Below are 24,768 nucleotides of genomic sequence, written 5' to 3' on the forward strand. Positions count from 1 at the left end.
TTCTAACAATATGAGTAGATATTGGGGGAAAAGGGATTTACTTAACAATTACAAAATGCTTTTGGTTCTGAAAAAAAATTCTAGAAATTGACTATTGCATATATTCCCCAATTGTTTTTCTTTCCCAAATGCAAACAAATAGCCTGGAAACCTGGGAAAAATAGTGACCTGGTTTTGGATACGAAGCAAATAGCCTCACCTTAGGTGAAATTAAAATATATGACAATAAATTTCTCTAGGTCTGCATAAAACTATACTATTGATCAAAATTGTCATTTGTAGGTTAATAGGTACCTTTAATTTCTTATATTTACTTTTTTCACTCTGAAAATTAGTATTCACATTGTTTTCATGGGTCGTTACATTACACTCATGAATTGATCAAAGGTTAAATAAGTGCTTTGAATAGCAGGCTTCTCTAAGTTTAAGGAGTTATCATCGAGACATTAACAATAATTCACATGCTCATAAAATTGCCAAATTGGAATCTTGGTGGTAAACTGAATCAGGAATCTGCCATCATGAAACATTTTGACAGGCTTCATGAGACTCTCTGAGAATATGCATGGAATTATAGAGTGATGGGGCTGGATATGAACTTAAGAGCATCTGGCATCTGGCTTAACAGAGGGGAGACAGGTCTAGCGAGGTTGAGCAGGCAGTTAGAGATGGACCTAGTTGTCAGGTATCCATTTGCAGCTGGAGTTTCTTCAAAAGCCATCTAGGAGTGTCAACTATAAAGGGTAACACTGATCTTAGTGATTCTGTTGCTATTTTTGTGACCTTTTTCTTTTTAATAATCCTTTAGAGTTTCTTTAGGGAAAAGAGTGTCAAGCTTAGTAACGAGAGTTTTGTGGTAATTTTTGAATGCTACCTTTTACAAACACTCATATACAAGGCCTAAATTTATGCCCCAAGTGAGAGCAGAACAGCATGAGAAATTCCACTGAGAGAACCCCTCTGCATTTGCCCCAGCCCTAATCCTTCCTAAGAAATGTGAGCACTAGAGAGGATCTCTAAGGTACCCTTCAATGCAGAGGTCTAAGACTCCATGCAGGGAAATGCTCTTTGCCAAAATGCTTTACTTACGGTTCACATATATAACATTCTTCCCCCCAATCCTTGCCCCCATCCACTAAATCTAGTCTTGCTTTTAACCATTTCTGATTCTTTTGAGTATCTATTGAAAGTTCAAATAATTTTGCCAAGATTGGAAAATACAATATAGTTTAAAATAATTCTCTGTATATTATTTTGGTACACATTCTGGATTTTAAAAATAGGGCTGTTATAAAATTGCTTCAGCATAACTGCTAAGACTCAGATAAAGGGAATAAGAGAAACTAAGAACACTGAAATTTTCTTATGCTTCAAAACAATTATATGGAATAATAGTGTATGTAAAATATTAATGCTTCAGAATCACACTAGGTCAGCCTATAGTAGCATGCCTGACTTCATAGAAAAAATAAAATCTGACATATCTAATGCATGATACTGATAAACTCCATGGGTACTGGGAGGGAGGGATATTTAGGCAACATGGCTCAATTGGCTATGATCCATTAGAGTTGAATAAATTTTGTTGTAGACAAAATGGTAATAATAATTCCAGAGTGGTAGGGTGTAGCTCATTAAAAAAAACAAAACAAATACAACAGTCTAGTATTGTTCCTGGGGCGGTGGGTGGGAGGGGAGATATTGAATATTATTGAGTATGCTACATAGGGAGAACATAAGTGATATTGTAATTTTCACCCTATGACTTGCAGATCTCTCTCCCAAATTCTGCTCCCCTGTATCACTTCCCTTTATGTGCCAGACATCAACAATGAGATATCTTGCTGTCATCTCAATTGTAGTATCTTTTAGATGGAACTTCTCTTGCCTTTGAGCACTGTTTTCTAATTCCCCATGTCTGTAATAAAGATCTTCTCTAGGTTACCCAAGTTTGAAATCCTGAAATGACCCCTGACTTATCCCTGTTTTATCCAGGAAACTTGGAGATTTTTCTAAGAATCAACTCTATTCTATACTCATTTTTTAACGATGTTATTGTTATCTAGGCCAATCTATTAAATAACCTATTGGCATCCCATATCAAGAGACTTCATTCATTGTCTATCTTTCCTCTGGGTTCTGTGAATCCATTAAGGTTCAGTTCAAGACTTATTTCTCCATGTAATTTTGCTGAATTTTACCAAACTTATACCCTTGCTCTTCTCTTTATCCTCTAAACCTGGACTATAAGTTAATTTATACAAAAAAAAAAATAAACCCACTAAATTATTGCCTGCCTCATGATGTTTGATGTCGTTTGCACATAGTATAACCCTCCCACTGAAATATAAGTTCCTAGGGTGCAGAGGTTGCCTCTCACAGTTACTCTAAATTTCCTACAGAAACTAGTTGGTGCTGTGGAAGTGATATGCTAAAACAGTATGCATTAATTGATTTCCTATTTACTGAGAGCTATCAAAAACATTATTTATATTTCCATGAAAATGGTCTTCATGTCTTTCAGAAAATTGAGGGTGAGTTACATATCTAAAATATATATATATATATATATATATATATATATATATATATATATATATATATATATATATTTTAGATATGTAACTCACCCTCAACTTTGGGTATTTTTTCCATGTACCTGTAATTCTTTGCTGTAAGCTGAAGACAACACCTAAGGAGGCAAATGTATGGGACTAAGGAAAGTTTGGTTCAAAAATAAAAAATTCTAACTTCTATGACATTTGAGAACCCTCAGAAGGTTATATAAATATGTTTTTGTTTTTATCATGAAATATTTGGCATTTTGGCCACTTCGAGTATAGATATTATTGAGGTCATATCAGATTACATGTTGAGAGACCTAGAACTGATATATGTCAACAAGATTTCTGATAGTCACATGAAAATTGGAAAACATGTGAAAATGCAAATGCTTTACCTAGAGTCCGTAACTGACTCTATACAGTAACACAATAGCTTCATCGACATTTTAGAAACTCAGTTCAGTGATAAAGATATCAACCAAAAAGAGAAGATGAGCAATGATGCATCAGATTCACAATAAATCTATGTGAGGCTTTGAATTTTAGGCAATAGTTGTATTTATTTTTATTGTAGTTTTTATGAGGAGCCTTTGGAAAAGCTTATGTTCCATGATCTGATGTTTATGGTCAGTTCAATCTTTCTTTGAAGATGAGCTACACCCATAAAATAGGCCATGACCAGGAGTTCCCTGGTGGCGCAGTGGTTAAGAATCCACCTGCCAATGCAGGGGACACGGGTTCGAGCCCTAGTCAGGGAAGATCCCACATGCTGCGGAACAACTAAGCCCGTGAGCCACAACTACTGAGCCTGCCAGCCACAACTACTGAGCCCGTGTGCCACAACTCCTGAAGCCCGCGTGCCTACAGCCCATGCTCTGCAACAAGGGAAGCCACCACAATGAGAAGCCCGTGCACTGCAACAAAGAGTAGCTCCCGTTCGCCACAACTAGAGAAAGGCCTGTGCGCAGCAACAAAGACCCAATGCAGCCAAAAATAAATAAATAAATAAATAAATAAATTTATTTAAAAAAAAACGCCATGACTCATCCAAATGCTTATGACTACATGATGCTCATTTGTAAGGTTCAGATCTTTACAACCTTATGGACACACCTTTTCTTGACAAGCCTGAGGTGCCTGGGCTCAGTAGTGATGTAAGTGTGTGCCACCACAGGCTCAGGAATGAGCATGCTCTTCCATTATCCAGGCTGACCTCAATGTCTCTAGCTATATAAACTAGTCTGTCTGCTGTGAATATTAATCATGTTGGCTTTAAACATGAGAGTCTTTTAAAAGAGAAGCTTTCAACTCCTCAACAATAACAAACAATTTAACATTGTGTTTAGCAACTTGTCAGCTACTTCACCTCTGTCAAAGGCATCTCTTTGGTGATTATATCTCAGTCATGGCTGGACCAGTTTGCAATATGCATTATATAGAAGTGAGGTGTCCATGAAACAATTTAATAGCATTTCTTACTGTGAAAAAAAATTAAAAATTGAGAGAAAGATGTGTGTGTGAGAGAGAGTGAGAAAGAGAGAAAGAGAGAGAGAGGGAGAGAGGGAGAGAGAGGAAAAAAAATAAAAGGAGGTTATAGGTAACACTCCTTGGGCACTACCAGGAGCTTCTACAAACATTATATGGATTGACTCATTTAATCCTCGTCACGACCCCATAAGACAGCTACTGTTATTATTTATATTTTTTTCTGATGAGGAAATTGAAGCACAACGAGTAAGTATAGATTTAAGATTTGAACCCGGGCAGTCTGACACCAGAGCAGAACCTTTAAACCTCTATGGCATATTTCCTCTCTATATAAAAATTGCTGATTGTTATTTTGAAAATAGTTATAACACAAAATAAATTTGGGTTTGAATTTTCTATCATTTTATTGAGTACATAAAATGGAGCTATTTGTTCAGTTGGTGGTGGGTAGAATGAACTGACAAGTAGTTTTCACACAATGGGGAGAAATTAAAGTTACTTGAAATCTCATAATGGTCAAGAAATGTACCTATTCTTTGGGTTCAGTTGGCTTTTTTCATCAAGCCTATGCTTGATCATTTTCCTAATTTTACTTTAGAGTTTCATGCCCAGTCTTTATAGATGTCAAAGCATTAGCCAGCAAATATTAATTAATTAAATGTTCACTTCCCTTCCCGATGTACATGTCTAGAGAGTAGAATCTTGTGGGTGCTTTACTGAGGGTTGATCAGTAGAATCAGTCGTTCAGCCATAAGTAAAGGGTAAAGTGTGAATATGAAGTGTGTAATGTTTTATCTACAGACCACTGGAAAAATGGTTTGGTTTTGATAGTCCATATCTGTTCATGTGAGGTTAACAGAGCAAAATTAGAAGAAGATTTTATTGTTTTGTATGAAATTATTTGCAGGCATCACTAGCTGAGTACTGTGTCAACTATGGTGAAAATTTGTTGTTTAGCTGCTGGGCATCCAGGTTATACATTGGTAGAACCTCCTCTCCCCCAGTCTTAGCTCATTCCCAATTCTAGGGGTAGAGCATGTGCCCAAAGCCTAAGCCAATTAACATATGAGAATCCCTTAACACTTGTAATTAATTCAAGTGTGTCCTAATCAGTCCATTAGGACGCTTGGGGAGTACTTGAATTCAGGAGGATGTAGCCATGGGAGTTTCTGGCAGTCAATTTGAAGCCAAGAGAATGGAGCCAACTTTGAGCATATCAAGTTAAGAAATGATGAGAAAAAAAAAAATCCAACAACAAAAAAATTACAAATAAAACCATCCAAGGTCTGGATCATTCCTTGCTTGAATCCAGAATACCTCGTCTTGTTTGATTATGAGAGCCAGCAGATTTCATTTTTTTGCTTAAGCAAATTTGAAATGGGGCTTCAATGATTTACAATGGAAGCAATCCTAAATATAAAAGTGAAAAGAAGTGGAAAAATGAACAAAGCAAAAAACTTCTTAAAATATATTTAACTTAGCTATTGTGATATTAAGGTGTTAAGTGGGACAAATTTGAAACCATTTTCCTCAGTGTTTTTTTGTTGCTGTCGTTGTCGTTTTTTGGCAGACACTATTTGGGCCTAGCAGAATCCCCCCTTTTAAGTTGCCACCAATATCCCTGACAGTACTTGCGGAAGTGGTGATCCTCGAAGGCCATGTTTGTTTCATGTGATACTGAGCTCCTGCCACCTCTTTGGGACCTGAGAAAGGTTGGGTCAGTCTAGAGGTTAACTGAGCCAAATGTTTTATCTCATTTGAGTATCTGCACTATAAGACAGGATTATTACCAGAGAATGATGAGCACTTGAACTGCAGGTCATGTTGAGTCTGGAGGTAATTTTCAGCTGTGTGCAAATTGACTAGTAAGCAGAAAGCAAATTTGAAGAAAGGAACAGGAGACTTCAATTGACAAGCAAAACAAAAGAGAGAGAGAGAGGAGAAGATGTGGAGTTCTACAATAAATGACAGAATCATCTAAGTTTATGACTTCCCAGTTTCATTCCTTCTGTAACTGTACTGAGTGTCCTGACTGTCCATTCATTCATTTATTCAGTTGTTTATAGTCATTTAACAAATAACATTGAGCCACCTCTTTTGGGGCTCTGTGTTGTACTGTTCTAGGTTCTACAGATAGAGTGATAAACGAGACAGATAAAGTTCCTGCCTTTCTCAGGGAGCTTGTAATTTGGAGAGAGAGAGAAAGAAAGAAAGAAGGAAAAAAGGAAGGAAGAAGTAAGGAAAGAATGAAGGAAAACCTGCCTATATATGGAGAGAGAGAAAGAGAATTTATAAGTGCTTTGAAGAAAAATGTAGACGTGTCAAAGGACAGACAGTGGTCCAGAAATGCATGTGAGGCTGATGGTATTTTATTGGTTGATCAAGGTTTGAGCCTCTAAGGTGACAACTGACAATTGAAGGCAGTGAGAAAGTAGGCTACTCTGCTAGCTGGAAAAAGAGAAATCCATGGAGAGAGTAGAAAATGCCAAGATAGGAGCAAGGGTGGTGCTGGGGAACAGTAAGAAGGTCAGTGTGGCTGGAGCAGAGTTAGCCAGGAGGAGGTTGGGAGAACTTGAGATCAGAGAGGTATGCCAGTGGGAGAGTCTGTAGAGCTTTGAAGGCCATGCTAAGGACATTTTGAACAGGTGAATTGGAATTGCTTGTGTTTTCCAACAGTAATCGTCCAATAATTCTGACTATTTACTTAGAAGGAGCTCGAGTAGGTTTCTGTTTCTTGAAAACAAACAACCCCTGATTACAGTAGTTATAAAATAGTTTTTATAAAATTTTTTTTCTAATTCAATATCATGTAAAACCCTTTACATATAAAAGAGATGAGAGCAGTGCTATTGCTGAATATTATTTTAAAAGTTCACATTTGTAACATCTGCTTACTATACAGCCAAATTAATGAGAAAAATGACACTGTTTTAATGAACACAAAAATGTGAACTCTGGGTTATAGCTGATAAATGCAGTCTCAATCTTCAATTTTATTTTTGTATTTTGCATTGCTTGCACAATATTGAAAAAAAAATTCTGATTCACACCAATAAACAGGTGCAAATGATAAGCAATTTTAAGAGCTCACCTTGAAATCTCAGAATTTTCTTCAAATAAACTGACCTAGAAAGTTGCAAGTGGAGCAATGGTTAATTTTCTTTAAACATTTGGATTCTTACCAATATCTAACATATCTGCCTTCTTTATAGTGACCATAAAAGGGAGGCATTAAACTCACCAAAAAATTTACCAAAAAAGAAAAAAAAATGTTAAAACTACTTACAATATGGTATGACAAGGTATGTATTATGCTTCTTTGTTACTGCAGAGCTGGCTGTTGGTACACTGTGGCTAGAATATACACCAAGGGAATCTGGCTGAGTTTGGGTTGCAGTAGGTACTTCCCGGAACCATTTTCCACAAAGTGCATATAGGAGAGAGCAAATTTACTGAAAGGCCAGGTCAGAGCTACAACGTGCTTTATCAATAATCCAATTTTAAGAAGTTCAAATGTATTCCCAGAGATCATTATGAGGTCTGTACAAATGATTGTTAACCTACATGCATACATTATCATCCAATGGGCTAAAATTTGCTGTAAAACACTATTTGTGCTATTTGCTTTACTATATAGTTTTTAAGGAGTTTTAAAATCATTTGAAAAATTAAGTTTTTAAATGAAAAGTCTGCAAGACCAAAAGCTTCTCTGAGGAATTCCAGTGATACCTGATCAATTTTTTAAAAATGATGAATCAACTTAACCCTCAACATCACAGATTATGAAATTAAAGCCCAGTGAGGGAACTTGTAAAGACAGAGGTCTAAGATAAGAACACAGGTCTACTTGTCTCATGGCTTGTAACTCCTTCCCCTTTGCACACTGCTAAGTTTTTTCTTAGTACCAGATAATGAAAGTATGTCAAAATTTTTGACCTTATAAGATTATTTTTCAGATCTTCTAATATAGTTTATGAAACATATTATAACATCTTTACATTTATTTCTGTAGTGTCTGTAAAAGGATGTTAAATTCCAGAATGAACTTCTAGTTACTAGAGGTAGCTTACATTAAAATATTTATGTAGCAGGAAAAAAGCCAAAACCCCCAAATCTCTTTTACACCCAGAAACAGGACATCTGTTTCTGAAATGAGACATACTGGTCTGTCTCACTTGCTAATACGTAATCTCCATGGAGTAAGGGCTCTTTCTGCCTTGTTTACTTTTGAATCACCAGCTGCTAAAACAGTGTGTGGCACATAGTAGGTATTCAGTAAGTTTTTGCTATCTTTTTGGCAATGAAGCCAGAGAAAGCAGCTCAGGACTTAATTCCTAATGGCCTTAGCTTAGGTGGAATTCATAAATAAAAAGTTATAAAGGCCAGCTTTATTGAAAACTGGGGGTCAAAGTTCTTACAGTATAATCATTTAATGTGTAGACTCAGATCTTAAAGTCATTTCCTATTCAATTTTAAACAGTTGAGAGACCATTCTTACTTCTAACACCTCTAAAGTTTTTCAAGTTTTCTAATTCAGGTGTGATGAAACTGCATTGTGAATGGCTGATCCTAACTTTAACAGTGTCTCCATTTCACTTAAGAGTGTTATTCTGAAACTCCAACTATTAATGACTTACACCCTAAACATGGAGGGACAGGAGACTCTGATTTGACTCAGCTGATTGTGGTTGGCATGATGTGTAGGTGTATTAATGCTGGCCCATTTTCAATGGATGCCATGGATAACTTGAGTTTCATTCATTCAGTGACTGATCTATTAATCAGTTTCTCTGCATTACTTGGAATCTGGGTGTGTGTGTTGTAAAAACTAAAGACAGGAAAAATTATAGAATCAAAACTCTATTTGTATTATGTCCAGTGGCTATTTCAAGTTTTCATCCTGTTCAAAACCTGCCTCTCCCTCTCTCTCTCTCTCTCTTTCTCTCTCTCCCTCCCTCTCCCTCTCCCTCTCTCCCTCTCTCCCTCTCTCCCTCTCTCCCTCTCTCTGCCTCTCTCTCTCTTTTTAAGATAACCTGTCTCTTAAGCCTCCCTTTGTTTGGTATTATAGATATCACTGATTCAGCGTGCAATTTACTTTGCCCCTGAGATTAGTTCCTTTCTTTCTTCCTTATTCCTGGGCTGCCACTCCTTGTCCTAACAATGGTCCTTTATACTTTTGTGCCAACACCTAACTGTTGTGCTCATGTGTTGGATTATTGCCAAGGGTGAAACTCTGAAAACTTTATGGAAGTGCTGACGCCAGTAAATCTCCAAATGGAAGAACATAATAAGAATATGATCTTAAATTTCTAGGAGCTGTTCAGTCTTACAACGACACTGATAAGACTCTTCCTCAATTGCTTCCTTTAATGGAGTGGCCACTACTCCTCTGGTTAATGATCCCTTTTTAACTGTGGGAAGGCTTTGGGAAGAATGATGGACAACACTTAAGTATTGTTGCTTTTTTGGAGAAAGATCACATTTTGTGGGTTGAATTCTGTCCCCCTAAAAGATGTGTTGAAGTCTTAACCCTGAGTACACAGGAATGTGACCTTAATATGTAAATAGGGGTCTTTGAAGATGTAATTAAGTTAAAATGAAGTCATGCTCCATTAGGGTGGTTCCAAATCCAGTGACTGGTGTCCTTAGAAGAGGAAAAGAGACATAGAGACAGACGCACGGGGAGAACATCATGTGATGACAGAGGATTGGAATGATTTGTTTACAAACCAAGGAATGCCAAGGATTTCTGGCAACACCAAAAGATAATAGAAAGGCATGGAACAGATTCTCCCCTAGAGCCTCAAAGACAGCACTACCCTACTAACCTCTTGATTTTGGACTTCTGGCCTCCAGAACTGTGAGAGAGTAAATTTCTGTTGTTTTAAGCCACGCAGATTGTGGTAATTTGTTACAGCAGCCTGAAGAAATGAATATATTCATGAAGATAAAAATGTGGATGACCTGGAGAGAATGAATTTTAACCATTTTAGTCATTATATTCTGATCATTTTCCCAATAAAACTTTTGATGAATGAGTTTCACAAACCATGTTTTTCCATGTTTTCTGCTTTCTTCCTCTATTATCTGGCAGACAGAAACAAAGCCCTCCTCCCCACGAACCCCAGTTCGCTGAGGTACCTGGCACCTTCCAGTGGCCCTTTCCAGAGCTGTCTTCTGATTTCTGACTGCCCTCTCCCTTGGCGATGCCCAAGCTCAGCACTGCATATTTGGGACGTCTCCTGTGACCTCCTTCGTCCTCTCCTTACTAGAAAGTCTGGTCTCGTGTCACATTTTCTCAGAACCTTGAGCTCTGCCAGGAAGCACATTATCTGGTCTGTTCAGTAAATACTGGGTCACTGTATAAGTGACCATTGCTGAGTTAAGATGTAATGTCTCACAAGTAATGCATTCGTTTTAATAGGGTCCATCTTCAGGCATGACTTTGGCAGAAAAAATAAGGCAAGAAGGGAGAATTTCACTATGGGGAGGTGTGGGTGATAGGGAGGGCAGATATCTTGGGGCAAACACACCTGTCATATACTTTGGGTTATATCACATAGCCAACTGCCTACTGTCCCCTGGGTTTGAACTCTGCTGGTGGGAGTTCAAGTATTGTTGCAAGGGCAGGCTACAGGAAGAAGTGCCCAGGAGCCTAAACAGAGCACACTCAGATAACTGCCTCCTGAACAGTAAGAGCTTAAAGTCTGTTCACGGTCCCTGTGCTGTTTTTATTTTACTTTCTCCATAATTTTTTTAAACACAAAATTCCTCCTCTGTGAGGTGCTTCCATCTACCACCAAATGATGTGAATGAGAGCACCCATCCATGTAACAATGACACAGGAAGCCTCCTGCTGCCATTATAGTCTAGGCTTCTTTAATTCATCAAACACCCAGTTAAATAGTTAGAGTCTTGTTAGTATAGAGTTTTGGGGTGTATATATATACACACACACATGCACACACATACTATACATATATTATTATACTTATGTGCTACTAAATAAATCATTTGCCTATAATTAGATACTTTGAATTTTTGACTGACTGGAATGAGCAATTAAGATTTTTTTTTTCTGCCATTGTATAGACACAGCCCAAATCAAAGGACAGATGCCCAAAGCTAACTGCATATCTATTGTGACCTAGTCTTACACAACTTTGCATTTTTCACTTCTGTTTTCTGGGTCCAGGTGATTGAATATCTGTCTTCTCTCATTGAGCACCCACTCAGGAAATAGCTCCATGAGTGTAGCGCCACAGCAGTAAGACTTAAATAATGACAACTCCTACTGATTTTCTGTCAGGGTAAATAGTTGTAAGTACTTTTTGAAATAATAATGCTGGACTAAGTGATCATCCTCAGTTAATCAATGTGAAAACAACCTAGAACTTATTTAGGTCTAAAAATTGAGAAGGTATCAATCTTGAAAGGAAGGTTTTTTTTCAGGTAAAATGCTAATTTCCTTCTAATTTTGTCATTGCCGACAGCAGTCCTAGGGCTACTACAAATAAGCCGTTGTTTATTGACAGATAAAACTAGCATCTTCTGTAAGGGAGGAAGTGTGTAACAGCACAGGCTCTGGAGCCAGAATGTTTGAGTTCAAATCGCAGGTCCTCTATAACAGGGACTGTGTTCTTTGGCAAACTACTGAACTTTTTTTTCCTTGATGCCTTTATTCATAAAACGAAGATAATAATAGTACTTATCTCATATGGTTGTTGTGATGATTAAATGAGTTAATATACATGATGCTTTTCACATAGTGTCTGGCACATAGTAAGCACTCAATAAATGGTAGCTTTTTTTTTTTAATTAATATTGTGAGTTTTTCTTGATTTAAAAGGGACCAGCCCTTCAGATTCCTAGCTGAAGCTGGAACCAGAAGATAAAAAAAACTTGGGTCAAGTGCATTCTTGCTGCTGAAAATGAAAGCTGCTTCTAGCAAAGGAGGGTTTATGGTAAGACATCTTGAGGGCATAGAAAAGTATGGCAGAGACCAAAAAGGGCAAAAGCTGGGGGGCAGCTGCAGCCAAGCAGTTGTTTCTCTTCCATCAGTAATGGCCTGAATGATCTCCAGATTGTTGAGTCCCAGGCTACATCTGATGTGCATATAGCACTATCAAGATCCCTGCTTTAGACAAGATCTTGTCATTCTGTAGGAAATGACTGGCTTTGAAAACATTTGACACAGTTCAAGTCTTTGCTAATATATCGTTTTACAGAATGCCAAACCAGGCCATCTAACAAAAGGACTATCTAAAAAGTGATGTTTGTTACCAAGCTGGAGATGAGTCCAGGATCAGAAGAGAAGAGGAAATAAGGTCAGAGTGCAGGGAGGCTGAGTCAGGAGGCCTGACATGTGCAGAAATGAGATTACTGTGGAACTGTATCTTACCAGAGCATTAGATTCAAAAGCCCGCACTTGTGAAAGTTACAGAAAATTACCCTTAAAAATCCCTTTTATCCTTCATGAAGTATAGTATAGATAGTTTTGTACATATAACCCTACATGGTATATATATAATATACGAAAAATTAAATAGTATATGAAAAATAGTACAAATGCTAAATTACATTTTATAATATTTAAAACTGAATCTTAGCAGGGATTCTTGAATTCATTGAAGTTAAATGCACCTATTTTATGATTCTTAAAACTGTGGTTGGTCCCTGGGCTAATTTCTATTCTCTGGGCTGCGTGTTCTACCATTTTTTCTCAGCCTGCATACTTTTTCATGCATATTGACACCTAAAGACGAATGTATTTTTTCAGAAGAAAGGTAGTTGATTAAAGGAGATATATTTAACATGTGGATACTTTGTTCTCCAAGGTTTTAAATATTATAAGTAATTGAATATCAGTTTTAACAAAGGTGCCTCTAAGAAAGTAAAACCAGAAATTCTTGTACACATGTCTGTTTCTAAGAGGGATTGGTAGGATTTCCACATTTTAGGAGATCAGCAGAGAAAAACCACATGTGACATCACTTTAAGATAGGTCACCAAAATGACTGAGCATTTCTGCTCAATTCTTCTTGGTTGTTTACTTCCCAGTGAGATCACAGATCATTTATACAGGTATATCCTTAAATATTGAATGAGAAACTAAATTATTGTGGTGTGATTGAGAGGATAGCAGGGAACCCCTTCCCCCAGATCGGTCTATAATAAATACAGAATTTTATTGTGAGAGATTAATTTTTTTGTTTCGAGGTTAGTCCTGTTTTGGAGTGGAAACACATTAGACTTGACTGTCATTATGCTAGAGTCAAGCAAAATGAATCTCCATTTCTTCTTTCCAGGTAATGTAAACCTGCATTTCCAATCTCCCTTGCAGTTAGGTTTGGGCTAAAGGAATGTCGGTGGAAAGGATGCCTACCATTTCTAGGTCTGGACTTAAAATTCCCTGCTTGATTTTCCAACCTCTCTTTCCTACCTTGGTGATTGAGAAGGTTATACTGGAGATGGCGCCATTGCAAAATGGAAGCAGCCTGAACCCTCATTTGGAGGAAGGCCTCCTAGAAGAGCTTCCCACTCACACCATACTGTGTACAGATGACAAATATATCTTTCCATTGTTAAGCCTTTGGGATTTTTGAGGTTGTTTGTTATAGTAGCTAAAGCTATTTATCCAAATAGAGACATTTATTTCAGAAGTGAAGTACTGCCATTAAAAAATATATATTAGTCAGCACTGACTGAACTGTTGAGAGGTAAGTAGTGAGCAAATTGATATTGGAGTCTGGGAAGAAGCCTGCCCATGTGGCGCAGTGGCAAGATATTCAGTACAACTGTCACCTGCAATAAATTGAAGGTCAGAACAAGTCCTTACTCAGCCTGCAGCTTTAGGGGTAATGGTTGAAATGAATCAGAGTATTAGTATGGGCCAGTTATTATAGGCTGTGTTTTCTAAGGTATTACAAAAAAGAGGTGGGATCAGGAAAGAATTGGCTGGTTTACTAACATAAATGAAAGGGAATAGGTGGAATCCAGAAATGTATGGTTGGAAAACCTGTTTCTAAATCCTAAACAGGAAAAGTTGGGTTTAAAAATCATTAGCTGAATCAAATAACACAGGGTAAAGATCAGATTATGGATGTGTGTTTCCCTTAGCTGACGAGCAACTAATTCCTGCTGGTAGTTTACTGTTAAGGAAGATTACCTCATCCTCCAGGTTGCAGATAGCCTCAAGACAGCCATCATTAAACTGAAGGAGAGAGGCATGAGAGTGAGAAAGCAAAGTAACAAAGCTCATTTATGAATTGCACCTCAGAATGGTGGAAGTGTTTACCTGCTCATGGCAAATGTATTGGAAGCCTATTAAGTTATTGAGGGAATTGTATTGCCAAAAAAACAGTGAATCCAGACTAAAAAATTCCTTGACTGAATTTTAAGTAACTCTCAGGCCCTGTAGCAAATGTTATCATGGCACCATTATTATTTCCTCAGCCTGTCCCAGGACACAGCCGACACATCCCATGCCTATATCTCTCTGCACTGGGGGACTCTGTCACCTGCAGGACTGCTTGGAATTAGTGCCCCAGGAGTGACCTTAAATCAAGGAGAGGCAGGAGTTTCTGTATCTCTCAAGGAAATTGTGTTCCACGTAGTCTCTTAGTGGGTCCCCAGAGGTTTTGATCTCCAATTCACCTACTCATGAATGCTCCCTTTACCGACTTTCCTTCCTTCCATGTCTTACTTCTCCACCACTCACGGTGCTTATCAAGACCACCTCTCAGTTCAAGTACTTCCACCAAAATCCTTGTTCAAGGGTTTTATTTTTAGGGAACACACATTAGGAGAGGTCTCAACCTTCCATGAACAACAGGCAGGGCTTCAAATGCTCTATATCCTCTGAAACAACTCCATCATATGTCACCAAGGAAGGCAACGGGCAGGAACAGGCTGCCCAGAAGATGGACCCAGGGGTCATGGAGAACAGCTGACAAAGGAGTTTCTCCCAATGAACAGAATCAAAGCCAAATTAAGGAACTGTCCAATCTGCCTAGTAGAACTACCATCAACTACTCTGTAATTCCTATTCTTCTTTCGAAACAGAAGTGTTTCTTGCAGTTATGCTGCCCCTCTTCCACCACTGAATAGGGCATGTGCAAATGAGGAACAGATAACTTGTCCTTTTGGTTCATATGTGGCAGCAACTAGATTAGTTACACCCAGACTGGGTGAGAGGACTATGCTTTGCCCAGACAAACAGGGTTTTGCACTAGATACCGACTGTGACCGCTGTGGGAGAAACACTGAAATAGATATTTAATGACCAGAGGGGGATTTGTGTAACAGACTGATTAGATGTTCTTCAATCCCATTTCATTCTCCTGAGCACAAAAGAAAAATACATTTTTAACTTCTCTCAAAGTTATTTAGGGACCATGTTATATGGGTAAACGTGATATCTACAACTTCCAGCCCTGGTCATAAAGTCTCCTGTATCATTGCTCATGCTCTCTCTTCCCTTTCCTTTGTGAAAATGTAGGCCATATGTGGAAGATGGTGGCATAATAAAGATGGAAGGAACTTTTATCCCTGAGCCATTAATTGGAGAAGACCTGCCCAGGGACATTCCCCAAGCTTTTTGGACTGTGATGTGAGCAACAAATAAACGTTTATTTCGTTAAGCCACTAAGATTTTGGGATTGTTTGTTATAGCAGCTAGCATAACTCATGAAGACTCAGAGAGACATACATATTAGTGTATTTATTCTTCTTATGTTCTAGAATATGCTTAGAACATGCTTTGATGGTAGAGAAGGTAGCTAGATCATGATGGGATCAGTGAACATTTAGCAAGGGAGGGATTGCAGCAGAAAGAAACCAGATGGTGCTAAAAACAGACCATACATTTCTGCCTGGAAATGACTCTTGGTTCTCCACTGGATTCTACAGCATTATACATGCTATTTGTGTGTGTGTGTGTGTGTGTGTGTGTGTGTGTGTGGGAGTGCATGTGCACATACAGTATCTATATACATGAGGAGGACACAGGTGGGGCCAGCCATAGGTAGTACAGTACAGCAAGTAGCCTCCTTTCTACATCTTCTTGCAGTGACCCCTTCAACTTCTTCTTTGTCCACTACCAAACCCTTCTTGTTTCACATTCAAAATTGTGCCATTTATGACATCCACAGTCCTAAGTACAGATTGCCAGAGTTGCTCTGACAAATGAGGCTGGCTGGGGAAGCTCTGTCAGGAAGTGAAGAATTCACAGATAGGGAAGGCTCACTCTGGGTTAAGGGTTTCTCTCAATCCCAGCTGGCTATCAGCTAATTCTTGCAAAACTGTACCTATTTTTCCAGAAGCATTTACATGTCAGTTGGAACTTCCAGAGGATTTCTACAGTTTTAAGACAATCTTCTTCTTTAAATTAAAAAATGATTTTTAATAGGTAATACATGGTAATACATTCACATGGTTCAAAATAAAAACAATATGCACCGAGAAGAACCTGTGTCCACTCTGTATTACCTACTCTACCTCTTAAAAGTAAACACTTTTACTAGGCTCTTATATAAAATCAACACTTAACGACAAAATTTCAGGTGCCAATGGCTGATGGGGAAATATTTTAAGACAGGGAACACTCTCCTCAAATTACACACTTCCATAGTGTTTTGGCCATCTGTTGCAACTATTACAAAATGGTCTTGAAATTGAGAATAAACACTGAGAAATTGTCTCAACCATGCACCCTCCCAACCAAAGACCAACCATTTGATTTCTATACCATCAGATTAAAATAGCTTAATTTAAACTCTTTGCTGCTGAAATAAACATCCAAACATTAACTCATAGCAAATTTTAATTCTGAGAAATTTTAATCTTTGTAACAAAGGTTTACATATATATCTTATCACTTCTCCTCAGACATATTTCTAACCTTCCTGAGAGTATCCAAGAAAAACATGCTATAGTGATCATATAGGTAATACTATCACAGCTCTGCCGTGTTTCCCTAGTGCGAATGCAATCAGCTGCACCAGACTTCCTAAATTTCTTTCCTATAGATTTTTCCTATTACTTTTCTCTACAGCGACAGCCCGAGAAGTTTAACCCCCCTTTTATTTAGAAAAAACAATTTTATTTGAATATAAAACGCTGAATAAATTTAGTCTTAAAGACATATTTGATATTACCTTTTCTTTGAATTTCATTTCTTGAGAGTTTCACTCGAAATTATAAGTAGTGAAAAATGAAAATGAAGTTCTGGATGTTAAATACTAACCATGTGTTTGAGATGGTTGGAGGGGAGATAGGGATCTCAGGGCTTTTGGATCTATACAACAACAGATGTAAAGATCAAAAAGGGAAAATCAGGAGTATGAATATAGGGAAAATACTTTGAAGTATAAGTGTTTTTTACCAGAGGAAACCAATTTTCCCAATTTACTCACATAACACTGGAATGAATAAACCCTTGGCGTGCATGAGCTGATGCTGAAACATTCGTAAACAGGCTAACAGAAGGGAGAGGGTGCTCTTAGTTTTCTGCCTTCTCATTCTCTTTTATTGTATGAGGAGCATACAGAAAACCAAACCATACAACAAGCAAAAACAAAAGCAAAAACAGGGTTTGGGAAGTACTTGGGACTACTTAGAATTTTGAGTAAGAGGACAAATGGGACATTCTGAATAACTGAATATGTCTCTATAAGCATAAGACCAATGATCAAATAGTCAGCATCTTTAAATCCCTATGCTTCTTCACGTGTTTAGTGTATTATGGAAGTAGATTTTTGAGATACTATCCTTTTGGTCTGAATTTAAAAATTTAAATTATGGTTTAGCATTTATAACTACTGTCCAAAATTTTAGTAATTTTTTATTGCCCTTATTTGATGAGTAATAATTACTAGTTGGGGATCTTCAAAGCTTGCCTGATTAAGAAACCCTAGGAAGTCTCAGAGTAAGAGCATCATGTGGTTTTTTTAGAGCCCTTTGCTTTTAGTCTTTTTATTTTTTTAAGAGGTTTCAGAATCATCTGTTTCCTCTGGCTTCTCTGGAATGACCGTGGACAACTTCGCCTCTTCCTTTGGCATATGTGTTCTGGTGATCTCAATGAACAACATGTTGGCCTCTGTGAATTTGCTTCCATATGGAACAAGTTAGCAGCTATTTAATTTCTAAAAATGTTTATGAAGTCCACAGCCCATTGTTATTTTTAGAGAGGCTTGTTCAGATCTTTGCCAGACAGTTATTTCAGGACTCCAGAGATTCTTTATGGAACTCCTTCAGAAAGCACACCACCTTAAAACTATACTGAGTTATTATAAAGATTAAAAAGTATTGATTCCTTGTCTTATTCATATCAACTCTCTTCTAATAGAAGTTAGTTTGTATTGAGCCACATGACAAGCAGATATTTTTAAATTAGAAGATTTGCCTATAAGCTTATTTAGTTTTATAATCAGTGAGTGAACTGCATTCATATTTGAACCCCAAAATGTATATGATAGTTTTAGGAATCATGTAAACACTTAGATAACCTTTTTTAATAAGCTGATTTAAATTCTTCTGTTTGTAACATGTAAAGTGAGCCTCAGAGACAATATTTCACTTATGTTTATTTCCAGGTTTCCAATACCATGGTCCTTGGGTGATTTAATTTTTCTTCTTGGCCTATTAGCTCAGTTACCCATTTGTTCAAGGATTTGGCATTTTTTAGTATTCAGCTTTCATTACTCCTTCTGAAATCTTCTTGTGGTTGAATGTTGAATGCTTACAAAAGCTGATAGGTATTTAAATGTGAAAATGAATTCTTATAATTAGATTTACTCTTTTTTAAATCAAGTATGCAAAATACTGCTTCTTGTCCTCAATGAAATTTAGAGAATGAAGTTGAGAATATGCAAAAGTAAATTCATCTGTTTCTGCCTATTTGAAAATCTGAATCTCTCTTGAATTGTTCTTATTTGATAATGTTCTTCTCATTACATGATTACTTAGTTGTAAGGGAATATTTGAATTATAAAAGTGCCAATCTGGCAGCATTAGAGAAACATATTGTAGGTGATGCTTATCTCTGGGTGGCAACTGAGGGTAAAACAATCATGGAAAAAGGAAATGCCATGAGAAAGGAAGTGGGAAAGGAAAATGATTCATGTAAGGAAGTGTAATTTGGCTTCTGATAAGTTCGTAATTGTAGAAACCTTATAATTTTTTACACACAGTACCTGCTGTGGAAGACATCATAGACACATAGTAAAATGAAAGCTTCTTTTTTTCTTTTTAAAGTTGGTAGGGGTTCAATGGAAATTTTTTTCTTAAAACATTAATTTTAAAATAAAATGAATTTGTCAGTCTCAGGAACCAGTCTCTAAGATGAAAAATAATTTTGTTTTGATTTATGCATTTAATATTTCACACTGGAAATGTAAAACTGCAGCAGTTATTTTATAGTGACCGAGATCAGGAAATATGGAGGTAATTCATTATATTTATTATTTTTCTTTATAAAACTATAAATCAATGTTATTGAAAATTAAATGTATGGTCTTCTGTGGGGCCATTTCTGAGGTATAACACTACTTTCCATAAGGCTTTCTACGATCTGACAGAAACTTGAATTATTCATAAAAGCCTTGGATTTTCCTTCAACCTAATCAAATTAATAAAACAATTTCAATTCCAAAAGCTATTAATGCTCCATGGAAGAGAGCAAAAAGCATGAATTTATCTTCAGCTTCCTTTTGAATTTTGTGTCCTTCTGGGAATCACCAAGACAAAAAAGTAGATCTCAAAAAAAGTCAGAGTACTGACTGCTATACCATTGTTACTTTGCTAGTATAACACAGTCGTGTGATAATTTTTGTTCTTCCATTGTCATTGTACTTCCAAGGAAGACTATTCTTGTAGTTCCCTGAAGGGTCTTTAGAACTCCCTTTATAATAAATAAATATAAAATAAATAAAATTATATAGAGACATTTTAGTTTTAAGGGTTAATTACCATACTACTCCTGAAATGTTTTGAAGTCTTTTGTGAAATGGAATCATAACATGGGATAAGACAAATATAGCAAGCAGCTATATAAAACAAATATAGAAAGGAACAGGGTATTATGTCACTGGGTATAGTAGATAAACAAATTCTTGTTTTAAATTTACTTATTTATTTATTTTTGCCTACATTGGGTCTTCATTGCTGTGTGCAGACTTTCTCTGGTTGCAGCGAGCAGGGACTACTCTTCATTGCGGTGCGCAGGCTTCTCATTGCAGTGGCTTCTCTTGCTGCACAACAGGGGCTCTAGGCACGCGGGCTTCAGTAGTTTGCGGCACGTGGGCTCTAGAGCGCAGGCTCAGTAGTTGTGGCGCATGGGCTTAGTTGCTCCGAGGCATGTGGGATCTTCCCAGACCAGGGCTTGAACCCGTGTTCCCTGCATTGGCAGGCAGATTCTTAACCACTGCGCCCCCAGGGAAGTCCTCCTAAGAGATTTTTTTTTTTATTAAATTAAATTAATTAATTAATTTTATTTTTGGCTGCTTTGGGTCTTCGTTGCTGTGCGTGGTTTTCTCTAGTTGTGGCAAGCAGGGGCTACTCTTCGTTGCCGTGTGTGGGTTTCTCATTGCGGTGGCTTCTTTTTGTTGTGGAGCACGGACTCTAGGCGCATGGGCTTCAGTAGTTGTGGCATGCGGGATCGGTAGTTGTGGCTCACAGGCTCAGTTGCTCCAGAGCGTGTGCGATCCTCCTGCACCAGGGCTCGAACCTGTGTCCCCTGCATTGGCAGGCGGATTCTTTTTTTTTTTTTTAAGGATACTACAGACTTTATTTGGATTTCAGCAGTTTTCCACTAAAGTTCTTTCTTTGTTCTAAGATCCAACCCATAATCCCACATTGCATTCAGTTTTCCTGTCTGCTTAGTCTCCCCAAACCTGTGACAGTTACTCATTCTTTTTTGTCTTTCATGTATTTTATTTTATTTTATTTTATTTAACATCTTTATTGGAGTATAACTGCTCTACAGTGTTGTGTTAGTTGCTGCTGTATAACAAAGTGAATCAGCTATACATATACATATACCTCACAATTCCTCCCTCTTGCATCTCCCTCCCACCCTCCCTATCTCACCCCTTTAGGTGGACACAAAGCACTGAGGTGATCTCCTTGTGCTATGTGGCTGCTTCACACTAGCTATCTATTTTACATTTGGTAGTGTATATATGTCAATGCCACTCTCTCATTTCGTCCCAGCTTACCCTTCCCCCTCTCCGTGTCCTCAAGTCCATTCTCTACGTCTGCATCTTTATTCCTGTCCTGTCCCTAGGCCCTTCAGAACCATTTTCTTATTTTTAGATTCCATATATATGTGTTAGCATATGGTATTTGTTTTTCTCTGACTTACTTCACTCTGTATGACAGACTCTAGGTCCATCCACCTCACTACAAATAACTCAATTTCATTTCTTTTTATGGCGGAGTAATATTCCATTGTATATATGTGCCACATCTTCTTTATCCAGTCATCTGTCGATGGACACTTAGGTTGCTTCCATGACCTGGCTATTGTAAATAGTGCTGCAATGAACATTGGGGTACATGACTCTTTTTGAATATGGTTTTCTCAGGGTATATGCCCAATAGTGGGATTGCTGAGTCATACGGGAGTTCTATTTTTAGTTTTTTAAGGAACCTCCATACTGTTCTCCATAGCGGCTGTATCAATTTACATTCCCACCAACAGTGCAAGAGGGTTCCCTTTTCTCCACACCCTCTCCAGCATTTATTGTTTGTAGATTTTTTGATGATGGCCATTCTGACTAATGTGAGGTGATACCTCAGTGTAGTTTTGATTTGCATTTCTCTAATGATTAATGATGTTGAGCATCCTTTCATGTGTTTATTGTGGCAGGAGGATTCTTAACCACTGCGCCACCACGGAAGTCCCGAGAATTTTTATGTGTATCTTCGTACAAGGGAATTTTAATAATAAAGTAAACGTCTTCAACTCCAGCGTCATCTTGTAGAAATATTGTTCAAGATGACACTTCTTGAATCAGTCCTCTTTGAAGGATGAGGATATAATATTAAACCATTACCCAGTCAAGGCATTCCTAAGGGGGCTCAGATAATAAAGTATAAGTATTCCACTTGCGGATGATCTGGCTTAATACAGGGAGAGAGTGGGCAGAATCCAGAAGGAGGAAGTACTTTCAAATCTCCTGGGCGGTCTCTCTCAAATTTCAGATGCTTTAAGCAGGCCTGTAGTAAGTGCTGGATCACAGTCAATTTCAGGATACAATTCTGAACCAGAAACCCATAGGTAGGACTGAGGTACAACTGTTCTATAATGAAAGCCCAACTTGCATTCTCACCCGCTCAGAAAGCACTGCGAGCTTCAGCACAATTATGGGGAACTGCAAGGCTTGAAGATAGTGCCAATATGTTTCCCAAATCTTCCTCTTTGCCTAGCTATTGTAAGTATAGAGCATGATGAATTTGAATTAGCCAGAAAAATGTTTCTCCTACCTGTGGAAAGTCCAGTTTCAAAGCAGAACTATATTTTGATAACCCTGCCAGGAATAGTAATCTGCAAATACATACAACATATGTAAATCTGCAGAATGGTATTATTTGAAAATGTCTTTTTAAATGTTAGAGTATGCCTACCAGATGCTACCAATTTTGATGGAAATGAGACTGAGTGACCCCTTTTGATTTTTACAAACTGATGAGTCCAGTGCTTTAGGCCTTTGCTTGTTTTACTGTCGGAGAAAATTCAACTGTTTAGCCAACATAAAGAAGGATGTTTGGCATCTTGTTTGCTAAAGCAAGAGGGAATGTAGTTTATTCACTGAATGTTCTACCATACCATGTATTTGAAAAAAATAAAAGCAGTGAGGCTAGAATGCAGCACTCTTAGAGACCAATTCAAAATTAGAAAAGTGCTTGTCATGATGCCCATATGTCCACTCATACACTCATAGTCTAATGGTCATAGTAAGTTTGGGCTGTTTGTCCCACACACTGAAGAAAGATGGGTGAGCTAAGAGGAGGTTCGGTTAATATATTGGAAGTTGAATAATGGTGCTAGAAATCAGTTTGTGGCTTAGAGTTTAAAGAACATGTCCAACAGATCAAGCAGTTGAAATTAAGAACACCAAGAGTATCCATTTGTAAAAGCTGGCTCTTCTGAAGGACTTTGATCTCTAATTTTCCCAAGATAAGAATGTGGTAAGAATAGACTGAAAATAGTTTGGGGGAAAAGAGTTTCATGTGAATTTAAATGGAGATTTATGCTTCTATTAATTGTCTCTCAACAGTCAAATTATAAATAACCATTTCTCCATATCTTCATTGTTTCCTCTATGCCTGAATTCAAAGCTTCTCATTGAAATCTTATATGTTTTATAAAATATATCACATATTTTTGTATATATAACACATCTTATATATTTATTGTATATTTATAAATTCTGACAAATTTTGGAAAGTGGAAGTAAGGGGAGTGTGTTAGTTCCCTAGGGCTGCCATAACAAAGTCCCATCAAATGGGTGTCTTTAAACAATAGAAACTTACTCTTTTTACAGTTCTGGAGGCTACAGTGAGAAATCAAGGTGTTGGCAGGGCCATGTTCTCTACAACGTCCCTAGCGGAAGATCCTGCCTTGCCTCTTCTAGCTTCTCGGAGCCCTAGGTGTTCCTTGGCTTGTGGTAGTGTAACTCCAATCTCTGCCTCAGTCTTCACATGGTCATTTTCCTTTAGTGTGTCTCTCCTTCTCTTCTTATAAGGACACCAGTTATATTAGATTAAGGGCCTACCCTACACCAGTATGACCTCATCTTAACCTAATTAATTACACATATGCATCCAGATAAGATCACATTCTGACGTGCTATTGGTTAGGACTTCCACATATCTTTTGGGGGGACATAATTCAACCCAAAACAAGGGAATATTTTGTTTTGTTTGTTTCTTTGGTGGGGTGGGGGGAGTGTCAGTCTTTATAGAATTAAGAATCTGTAAAGCCATACCTTTGTTTTCCCAGATTAAAAACAACAGCCAACACAAGGTTTACTTCTTGATTTCCTATGATTTGAAAAGAAGAGGTAGAAGTTAGTTGAAGAATTGGTGAGATATACTATCTTGACTTCTTCACTGTGTTGTAATAGCCTCATATTCTCACCCATCCAGTTCTGGAGTCAAGACTCAGGAATAATGATATTGCAAATCAAAGTATGTTTAAGGAAGAAGTAAATAATTTCAGCAGAGCTAGGCATCAATTTGAAGAGTGAAAATAAAATTGTAATATTAATTGATCATTAATGCTGATATCTCTCAGACAGCCCAGAGGGTACCCTTTATACTATAAAGTTACAGAGAATGATTTTAACCAGCTAGTCTCATCCAAGAGTCAAACATTTATCTCTATAAAAAGAGCCCATGGGAAACAATTTTCTGATCCAAATTTCCTTTATATGGAAGGAGATGTGAATTCATCATTCATTAGTTTGATGACCTTGGGTAAATAAGCCCATTAATCTCTGAATTTTTTCCACGTTTGTAAAACAGGAATAACAGAAACTTAACCATTAATTTAATAGGGCATTTTAATATAAAAGCTGTTTATACACTATATTGTTGTATACACAAATGTAAGAATTTATTTCTGGACAGTGTCTTGAAGTAGCCTTCAAGAGGCACTAAGGCACAGCAACTCATGAGCAGTGGTTCTGAGTAAGACTGATTCGGATGGAAT

This window comes from Delphinus delphis, chromosome 3, assembly GCF_949987515.2.
Source record: "Delphinus delphis chromosome 3, mDelDel1.2, whole genome shotgun sequence".
NCBI classification, from domain to species: domain Eukaryota; kingdom Metazoa; phylum Chordata; class Mammalia; order Artiodactyla; family Delphinidae; genus Delphinus; species Delphinus delphis.